This window comes from Erythranthe guttata, chromosome 14 (assembly GCF_056151865.1).
Source record: "Erythranthe guttata isolate IM_541 chromosome 14, IM_541, whole genome shotgun sequence".
In the NCBI taxonomy this organism is placed as follows: Eukaryota; Viridiplantae; Streptophyta; class Magnoliopsida; order Lamiales; family Phrymaceae; genus Erythranthe; species Erythranthe guttata.
Window position 1 is genome coordinate 13160527 of NC_142546.1, and position 11448 is coordinate 13171974.

General features: G+C 38.1%; 1 long non-coding RNA gene across 1 annotated transcript; it reads right to left on the bottom strand.

Annotated features, from left to right (window-relative positions):
* Window positions 1-6984: 6984 nt before the first annotated feature.
* Window positions 6985-9880, bottom strand: LOC148765215 (uncharacterized). Its single transcript, XR_016029857.1, has 2 exons — window positions 9633-9880; window positions 6985-7188 (listed from the first exon to the last, which is right to left on the bottom strand). It is a non-coding gene; the product is annotated as an uncharacterized LOC148765215 (long non-coding RNA).
* Window positions 9881-11448: the final 1568 nt, after the last annotated feature.

Genomic DNA, 11448 nt, shown 5'->3' on the forward strand with positions numbered 1-11448 from the left:
TTCAACTTAATTAGTAGTACCTCAACATTATTTGAATGACTTATGCTAGTTGAGGTTCTATAATTATTTTGAAAACTCGATAATTAATTAATGTAATTAATTATGAAATTAGGTCGTATGTTCCTCTTAGGACAATATGCGTTTTCCATATACCTTTAGAGAACATAGATGTAGGAATCACATAGACCAATCCAAAACCTTCTGATGAGATAAAACACTTAATCAAAACCCCTCATTCTTTTAATTAAGAATCATTTCAAGCTATAAAGAAAAACCCAATCTGTTGAGTTATTTCTTTCCTTCTGCCAACGGTTGGATTATGTGTAGCCCTTTACTATAGTGCAGTAAGCCGTGTTAGCGGGGAGTGCTATGGTAGAGTAAGCTGTAATTCAATTGACATAATGATGAAGGTAGCCATAGAAAAGGGTTATGTTGAATTAACGTGGTCGGCTAGATTAACTAGGGACTGCATTAGTTTGGCATAATCGAGTTCTATGAGCATCTTTGATTGGTAGGTTAGACTTGACACACGACGATTTTGATATTCGCGAGATTAACTTAGGTCATTATCAAGTGTGAGGAAAATTAATTTAGGGTCATATTGTGGATATGATTGATTGTGATCTACCTTTGGGCAAATATAATCGGGCTAGATTAACTACGGGTTATATTTGTCTATTGGACCTAAAGCCCATTAAGAAAAATCAGTTTTCTCGTTTGTCTACTAGAGGGAAGTGGAACTCGATAAAATTAGTGGGAGAACAATTAAATAACATAAGTCCAAACATTTAATTGTAACAATCATTTAACGCGAATCTCTAATAATCCTCTTCTCTATATGTCTCAGATAATTATGTCTAAGAATCCCATAATGTCAATCCTCGACAATAAACTCAATGGCCCTAATTACCTAGATTGGTTGCGTAGTCTTAAGCTTGTGCTAACTGTTGAGGGGCGTCTCTACGTTTTGAACGAGAGGCTTCCCGCCACTATACCTGCCACAGCGACTGATGCTGAAAAGGAAACTTATGAAGTTTGGAAGAAAGATGACACTCATGCTAGGTGCTATATGATAGCCGCCATGGAGCCCGCGCTTGCGAGGAAATATGAGTCTCACTTGCATGCTTTCGATATAAAGGCTCATCTCGATAGCATGTATAGTGAGAATATTAGGGCATCAAGGTACATTGCTACAAAGGAGTTGATCACAGCGAGACTGCGCGAAGGGACTTCGGTCCACGAGCACTGTCTCAAAATGATCACTCTCCTTGAAAAGCTAGTGCATCTCGATGTCACCCTCCCGGCCGAGCTCTCGTTGGATTTGATCCTGTTGTCTCTTCCTAGTTCCTATGAATTGTTTATAGTGAACTTCAACATGAACAAACTAGATCCTCCCTTGGATTAGTTAATGAACATGTTGGTCAGTTTCGAGTCCACCATTAAGAAAGAGAAGTCTGTTCTCATTGCTGTTACTTCTAGAAAGAAGAGTTCTTCCTAAAAGAAGAAAAATGAAAGAGTTCCCTTTCCAAACAGCAAGTTCGAAGTGGGTGAAGGTAGTGGGGGCCCCTAAGGCGAAATTCAGCAAAACGTAAGGAGATAGGTCAAAACCCCGCACAACTTTGGCACGCTAGATTAGGTCATGTCTCTTCAAGAAGGATGAACGATTTTGTTAGTGAAGGACTGTTCTCTTTGGAGGACGTGAAATCACTACAAATTTGTGAATCTTGCCTTAAAGGGAAAATGACCAAGTCACCCTACAAAGGGAAAATGGAACGAGCCGAGGGTCTTTTGGATTTCATCCATACAGACGTATGTGGTCCACTAAGTGTTAGTGCGAAGGGTGGATATAACTACTTCGCTACCTTTACCGACGATTATTCTAGGTATGGGTATGTGTACTTGATGAAGTACAAGTCTGAAACATTTGAAAGGTTCAAAGATTTTAGACACGAAGTGGAAAAGCAACTCGGACGAAGTATTAAGAAGCTGCGATCCGATCGTGGTGGGGAATACTTGAGCATCGAGTTCATTGACTATCTAAAAGAAAATGGGATACAGTCCCAATGGACTCCACCGGGAACTCCTCAACTTAATGGAATGTCCGAACGTCGGAATCGAACTTTATTAGATATGGTTCGATCAATGATGGGGTTCACAAACTTACCGGCATACTTGTGGGGTCATGCACTCCGTACTGCCGCGTATTTGCTGAATAGAGTTAACACCAAAGCAGTTAAATCCACACCTTATGAACTTTGGCATTCCCGGAAACCCAATTACAAACATATTAGGATATGGGGTTGTCCCGCTTATGTGAAGCGATTAGTGGGAGATAAATTGGATAGTAAATCCGACTTGTGCTATTTTGTGGGGTATCCCGAAGACTCAATGGGATACGAGTTCTACTATGTCAAAGAAGCAAAGACGTTTGTTTCGAGAAATGCCACCTTTTTGGAAAGGGAGTTTCTATCCGATAGAAAGGGCAGCATGATAGAACTTGAAATAGTTCAAGAACCACAAAATGAAGTTCAAACGCAAGAACAAGTAATCGAACCAAAACAACAAACCACTAATATACCTCCTGAACCTACGGTACGTAGATCCGAAAGAGTTCGGAAAATACCGGACAGGTTATTCCTCCTCGAAAATGATGAAGATCATGTTGATCTTGGACGAGATCCAAGAACATACAATGAGGCCGTATCGGATGCGGACATGGGACATTGGCTAACTGCCATGAAATCCGAAATGGACTCCATGTACTCCAACAAGGTATGGACCTTGGTAGATCCACCTAAAGGAATTGTTCCTATAGGCTGCAAGTGGATCTATAAGAAGAAAATTGGAGTAGATGGAAAGGTGTCGACCTATAAAGCTAGATTGGTAGCAAAAGGATACACTCAAAGGCAAGGTGTTGACTATGAGGAAACCTTTTCGCCGGTCGCGATGCTGAAGTCCATTAGGATTTTGCTGGCCATAGCTGCGTGGTACGACTACGAGATATGGCAAATGGATGTGAAGACCGCCTTCCTTAATGGAGATATTGAGGAAGAAATTTACATGGCGCAGCCGGAAGGCTTCATATCTTCTGGAAGTGAGCAAAAGGTTTGCAAACTCCAGCGATCCATTTATGGATTGAAACAAGCATCCCGTAGTTGGAACATTAGATTCGACTCAACTATCAAAGAGTTTGATTTTGAGAAGAATCCGGAGGAACCTTGTGTATACAAGAAGGTTAGTGGGAGGGCAGTAATATTTCTAGTGCTTTACGTTGATGACATTCTACTCATTGGGAATGACGTAGGAATGTTACAGCAAACGAAAGCATGGTTGTCCACACGTTTCTCAATGAAGGATTTGGGAGAAGCATCTTACGTATTGGGAATACGCATCTATAGAGATAGAGCAAGAAAGATGCTTGGCTTGTCCCAAAGCCTGTACATAGACACCGTTATGAAACGTTTTAGCATGGAAGAATCCAAGAAGGGATTCTTGCCAATGTCCCATGGGGTTCGTCTCTCGAAATCTATGTGTCCCCAAACACCTAGTGAAATCGAGGAGATGAAAAGGACGCCCTATGCTTCTGCCATAGGAAGCTTAATGTATGGCATGCTATGTACTAGACCCGATATTGCGTATGCTGTGAGTGTCACAAGCAGATATCAGTCTAACCCCGGCCCGGCTCACTGGAAAGCCGTGAAAGATATCCTCAAGTACTTGCGAAGAACTAAGGATATATTTTTGGTCTATGGGGGTGCCGAGTTGAAATTAGAGGGTTTCACTGACTCTAGTTTTCAATCGGATGTGGACGACTCGAAGTCGAATTCTGGATTCATATTCACGCTTAATGGTGGTGCCGTGTGTTGGAAGAGTTCCAAGCAAAGCACGACGGCCGATTCCACTACCGAAGCGGAATACATTGCAGCGTCCGAAGCTGCAAAAGAAGGGACTTGGATAAGGAAATTCATCCAAGAGTTGGGTGTCATTCCTGATGCTAGTGATCCAGTACCGTTGTACTGTGATAACACCGGAGCCGTGGCACAAGCTAAGGAGCCGCGATCTCATCAGAAGTCGAAGCATATTCTGAGGAAGTATCACGTGATCCGAGAGATCATTGATAGAGGTGAAGTTAAGGTAGAACGAGTCACCTCGGAAGAGAACGTTGCAGACCCCTTCACGAAGCCTTTACCAAGATCGGTCCATGAGAAACATCGAGAGTCGATGGGATTGCGGTTTATGGGTAGTTGGCTTTAGGTCAAGTGGGAGATTGTTAGAGTAGGTGACCAACAAGCCAACTTGTGGCTGTGGTCTTTCGTATTTATTATTGTAATAAACGAACCTTTATTCGTATTAATGATAAAACACATTGGCATTCTATATCTTTGTCCCTTTGTCACAAGCATAGATATAGTCCTTACAGTTATTACAAGTACTAGTAAATGATCGTTAGGATCGTGAGATATTTACTCAAGTATTATAACTGTTAAACGTGTTCCTAGTCGAAGGGTTACGCCACTAATGAGGATATCGGCCTTTCCCATTAAGACTAGCACTTAGTGTATGTGTACTGCATCTCATCAGTAAACGGTATTGTGATATCGGCATGCATAAGTGGGTGCTCGTAAGTTGACGAGTTCACTGAACTCCCTCACCCTAGAAATCTCTAAGTGGTTCCCAATAATCGAGTAGAGATATCTATGGTATAGTTGTACACCATTAGTCCTTATGACCTAGACATCACCGTGACTTCACTAGAGGACCAGCTGTATCGTGACCTGTCCCTGAGTTCCACCGAGGACCATCCCAAGGGCCAGTGTTCGTGCAGTCCGAAATCTAGTGGGAGGTCTGTGCATTGTAGTCGGGGATTCGATCGCTAGAATAGTCTTGGATGTCCTGTGTGTTCTGAAAGTTTGTATTCATTCTAAGTCTCTGGCCAGAGCTGACTAAGTGATGATTAGAGAATTCGATTCTTTAAGTCATGCACGTAAGGATTACAACACTTAGAACGATCGCACCGTTATTGAACATATAAAGAGGTCTCGATGAACCAATGCCTCTAGTTCAATCGGGACATATGAATCGAAGGGACCGTACTGTACGTTAACTATATCTGAAGGTTCTTGCAGGCACTTCATTTGTATCTAGGGAATCATGACGCGTAGTTGCTAGACGCCAATCTTGATTCGTTGGGTGATTAAGGTGAAACGAGCTTCATCTTAATTGTAACTCGAAGGGGACGAGTTTTGACCACAAAGAGTTGTGGGCCCACGGCTAGCTTACACCTGAACCATCGAGGGTCACACTGCTCGTGCACATGAGATCTTTGAATAAACGGTCAGAGATAAAATAGTTTATCTTTGCATAATTGGAAGTCAATATGATTGAGTCCAACATTCGTAATTTGGAATTATGAATGAGAATAAGAAAAGGAAAAGAATAAGCGAACATGTTAGTGAACTTTCTAAATCGGGAAGTTTCCAAATTTAGAAAGTCCACTGAACTAGGGTTTCCACTTTTGGAAAGTTGGAAAATAAGAGATGGCACTCGTAATGACGAGAAAATTATAATGACTCGGAAATTGTAATCGTTACAATTTTTCGATCATTGAATTGAGAGATACGAGCGATTAAAGAAACTAACGAGCTTAAGCTGTTGGGCCCAGTCCAACTTAAGCCCGCTAGGGTTTCATGCTAGGGACTATAAATACATGATTTATAACCCTAGCACACACACACACAAAAACCCTAACCCTAATCGGCCACCCTCTCTCTCTCGCCCTCTCTTCCGCGCGGCCACCACCGCGCCACCACCGCCGCTCCGTCGCCGGAAACGGCCGTTCCTCGGCCGGCTCTTGTTCGGTATTCTTTCTCCTTTATTTTCTTTCCGTTTTATTCTAACTACTTCGTGTCTAGTGCCACGATTTAGTAGATCGAAGTATACGAGGTGAAATCCGAGAGGAGGAAGACCGTAGATCGAAGAATCGAGGAGCAACGCACGAGCCGAAGCCGCACGCTGCCCCACGCGCCGCCTCGCACAACCGCGCGTGCTGTACACGCGCCGCCGTGAGCTGCCACACCGCCGCTGCTGCTGCTCCATTGCTGCCCCGATTCTACGGATTGGTTTCCGTAGTAATCACGACGAATCGTTCGCTCCTACCTCACGCGTCAAGAGGTAAATACTCGAAACCCTAGTTTCGTTTTAGGGTTTAATTTAAACTATGATTTCATGCTTGTGTTTGTATGATTTTATGTGATTATGTGTAATCGATTAAATCGTTGCGAGCATGTTATTTGGTTTAAATTGCGAGCATGTTAATTGATTTAAATTCGGTTAAATTTATTAGCATGTATGTTGTTTTTAATTTCGCTGGAAGCGCAAAGGTACGCAATTAATTGATTTAATTTGTCGGGCATGTACTTGTGTGCTTTAAAGTGGTTTAAATCACGTAAAATTTTTGTTTTCCGCTGCGTATGCGTGCCCGAAACCCAACAGAATGCGCATCAAGAAACGTGCACAAAAACACTCGATAATAGAGTTACGTAGATAAGTAAAAGTACAAAAGCATGCACAAAAGTACTCACGCAAAAGCGGATTCGCGAAAATGATCATGAAAACACGAACTACAATGTAGCACCCCGTTTACTTTATACTCTATACCGGAAAATGGTATAAAGGTTTTTCTATTAAGTTGCAGCGGAAGACCTTTTGAAAAATACGGTTTTGTTTTTCGAAACAAAGTTCTAGAGAAAGGTGGTAAAGTTTTCTCTAGTTTTGAAAATACTTGAAGTGTTTCGCTTCAATTTTTGTTCGATAAAAACTTTTCTTGAAAAAAACCCTTGAAGTCGAACACTTCATAGATTTAAGTCAAAACAACTTCACTCTTTATTCGGTGCCACATTTTCCTTTAAACATTTTCTTACTTCAAATAATAAATTCGGATTGTGGTGGAGCTCTAAAGAAATCAACATTAGAAAAGAACAAGAATAATCGGAAAACATTATATTATACATAAGGATTAAAAATCATTTGCCGATAACATATTCAAGTACTACGGATTACAATCCACTAAAAAAATTTAAGTACCAAGACAGAAGTTAATTAAATCCATATAAATTCCATACGGCTCGGTTCCTCGGCTTTCCCCGGACTTGGTTCAACTTTGCTCCTCGGATTCGGATCATGAGCTACCTACACCAAGATAACATCTATATGAGCCTTTAAAAAGACTCAGTAAGAATCCGGAAGTAATAACAAGGTTTTGAAAAAGACTTTACACATAATTTATATATATACACACATATATATATAGGCATACACGAACACATAATAAATTTACGATCATTCGAAACTTGCACTTACTATACCTTACCTTTACCTTTCTTTAAAATATTTCAAGGATACTTTACATCCTTTCATTTCTTTCAAAAGTCGGGTACTTAACACCCTTCTTTTCTTTACTTTAATATGCAATATGCATGCAAAATGAGACTTAAGACTTTTAAAACTCTTCATGATAAAACGTTGGGCCCGTTTGGAAAAACAATCGTGGAGTTCGGCAATAAGCCGTGTATTTTGGAGCTTGTGATCTATAACTTTACTATAGTCACGACTATAACTTTACTATAGCCGAGTTAGTGGTTTATAATCCCGATTCCTATGTGAATCAGTCCCTATGTGGACAGGCCCCTATGTGGACCCCAACTATCAACCACTAACGGAATACCAGCCCCCCGTATCCCATACTTATTCACCTAGATCCACAACCAATTTCCAAACATTTTTAACTTTGAAAAATCGTGATGTATGCATCTTAGACTTACTAATGAATGACATGAAGCTTATATGATCTATCTATGTTTAATCAAATAAACAAACATAAAAGTAACAAGTATCACAACAATTATACTTCACATCTTCAATCAAATCATTGAACACATAATCATATAGAAGATAGCACCTTTACTTCACATTTCATTCCATAAACACACATAAACATTTATTATCACATAGTAGCACCAAGAAGGGCATTCTTCAACTTTAACCATATTGTAATCACATAATCATATAACCATGTCATTCATAGCATATCAATATCACTCATATCATGAATTATGAAAATTATCACATACGGCATTACTTTAGTCTAATCACTTAATACATAAACCTTTATTTCAAAAGGGTCACATAACATCACAAATAATATACGAAAACAATCAAGTATTCTAATTTATCATTATAAATCAATTGATCATTTTTCTAAATCTTGCACTTGATTCATAACACCGTTCTAGGCTAGTAGACTCTAATTCTCTCTTATAACATGCAACATAATACCTAAACTTAGATCATTAGACCATAACTTAGAGGTTTCACCTTCATCACTAACTTATCTTTCCTACCTCGTATATTAGAACCATGATCACAAATCATACTTTGATAAAAATAGTCATCTTAAGAAAATCAAACTTTGGTATCCTAACTTTGAAAAATCATTTCTCTTGCACCACAAATCAAAATCCTTTGAAAGTTTTACTACATACTCCTTTATATGTCTTTAAAACCACCGAGAAACAGTTTAGAAAAATCATTATCCGAGTAAGAGATATAAATAAATTTCTAAGGTGGTACAGTTTTGAAATCTGAACAGAGGGAGTCACTTTAAAAATTTATTGCGCTTTACATATTCATCCAAACCTTTTGAAATTTTAACTACATATACTCTTAGGAGTCTTATATACCCCAGAAAAATAGTTTTAGAAAATATTTAGGAAATTAGGATAAATAAGTAAAATGGTACAGTAGTGCAGTTTAAAACTCAGAACAGGGGAGGGGACTTCAAATATTTCTTATAAATTATCTACTGTATCAATCACTGTCAAATATTATCTCAGATGAGTTCTATAAGTTGGCGTTCTAATCCAATTGGACTTACTAAATTTGAAAGAGGAAAACATTAGATTTAATTACTAATTCTAAACTAACTCTAGTTCTGTACAGTTTCGGTAAATAATTCATAACTCATTCATTTCTACTCCAAAAATTACAATCCACCTATCAATATGACCATAATAGAGAGATCTATCCTCATATAAAATTTCGTAGTTTTCATAAATAAACTCGTGGGTGAAACATGGGTTAAAATCCGTACCTATGAATCTGAAAATTTTACATATAACCATCTATTTCAAGATTCTAGACCCAATCAACTTATGTGCCTCAAATCAAAACCTTAAACATATAATCATAATTAGTAAATCTTAACATGCAATCATTATAAACATCAAGATAATTAATTTCATAGCATATAATCATCAAATTTTCGGTTTTCTCACCAATCTTCTATTTTCTTTCAAGAATCAAGAATCAAGAGCTAGATTCTCACATGCAAAGCTTTAAACATGAAATTAAACATATCAAAACATCATCATCATTTTTCTCATCAAAGATCAAGGATTCAAGCATGGATCTTAACATGCATGAGGCTAAATATATAATATAACATACTATGAGCACTTTCTTTCATAAAACTTTCGATTTCTTCAAACACTCAAGAAGGGGAGTTTTTCAAAAAGAGAAGAGAAGGAAATACTATTGATGTTAGCTTGATGTAGCAAGAATTCCATGATTCTTACCTTAGGGTCTTTGAGAATTTGAAAGGCTTTGTATATATTTGAAACCCACCTTCTTGGTTGAAGAATCTCCTTTTGGAGATGAAGAACTATCCTAGCTAGGAATTTATGAAAGAAAAACGAGAAGAAGAAGAAGAAGAAGGAAGAGATTTAATGGAGAAGGCTTGAATTAGAAGAAGAGATTTCTTCTTCTACTTTGGGCTATTTTGATCGATGGAGAGGGGGAAGGAGAAGGGGACTTGGCTGATTTTTTGGTGCGTGGAAATGAAGAGGAGAGGGTGCTATTTATAGAATTGAAGAGGCTTGTATTCTTAATGAGTAAGTATGAAGAGGGGTCTTTTTGCAATTAGGAGTTACTTGAAATAATCTAGAGGGACTTCTAGGCAATTTCATTTAAGATATCTTAAAAATAATGCTAAATGAAAAGCCAAGTGGAAATGCACATGGAATAAGTGTATGCATGCAACACATACAATCCTAGCCAATTTAAAAAGAGGAAATTACTATCAATTAAGCATATAAACTTTCTAGTGTGAGAAAATAAATTCTTATGTTACTAAAACTAAATCCACGTAAATCACATAATTTCACATGTTCAATTATATTAAACACATAAAATACATTTTAGTTGCGCAAATAGAGAATAAAATCAAAAATATTTATGTAGACATATAATGCACATTAGTTCACATAATTTCACATAAATAGCAAATAAAGCAAATTGAAAAGTAACTAATAAAATTCGCACATACAACACATATTCATGCAAAGGAGACGAGAGGGAAAATACGGAAATCGGGTATCGGAAACGCGGGGTGTTACATACAATCCTAGGACATTAATAGAAATCAACAAACATGCATAATCACACTCGCTCAAATGGACATGCACAAACGTACATGTAAAAAAACATGCGCAAAAGTGCATTCGCAACAAAGTTCTTAAAAACACGAACTACAATACTCGGACTTTAATACGCATCAACAAACAACAGCAAAAACACTAGATAAAAAAGATACAGTGGAGTGTAGAAATAAAACTCTACGTTTACGTTTAGGTGGATTTTTTTTCGTATTAATTTATATTTCTTTATTAATTGGTGGATTTGGTATCTTATAAGGTACAAGTCGAAAGTTAGGTGTCCAGGAAGCAAAAATGATCAAAGAGTAAGAAAAGAGTTGCAATTAGGAAAATAAAATCAAATTAGAAGAGAGAATCCCCGAACATCTTTGGTAGTGTCCACGAAGTCGAGCATAACTTTCTCATACGTACTCCAAATCAACTGGATCCGGCGGCATTGGAAAGCTATTTCAGCTGGCTACAATTCCTGTCTAATGGCAAAATTCCAAATTCAGACTCGAACATGCTCAAAATTGGATTCCAAAAGCGATCACGAAAATACGTACTACCATTCGAGGACATGAATGCTCGTCAAGAAACGTGCACAAAAACACTCGCTAGAAGAGTTACGCACATAAGTAAAAGTACAAAAGCATGCACAAAAGTAATCACGCAAAAGTGGATTCGCAAAAAGGATCATGAAAACACAAACTACAATCCTAGGACATTAATACAAATCAACAAACATGCATAAGCACACTCGCTCAAATGGACATGCACAAACGTACATGTAAAAAAACATGCGCAAAAGTCCATTCGCAACAACGTTCTTAAAAACACGAACTACAATACTCGGACTTTAATACGCATCAACAAACAACAGCAAAAACACTAGATAAAAAAGATACAGTGGACTGTAGAATTAAAACTCTACGTTTACGTTTAGGTGGATTTTTTTTCGGATTAATTTATATTTCTA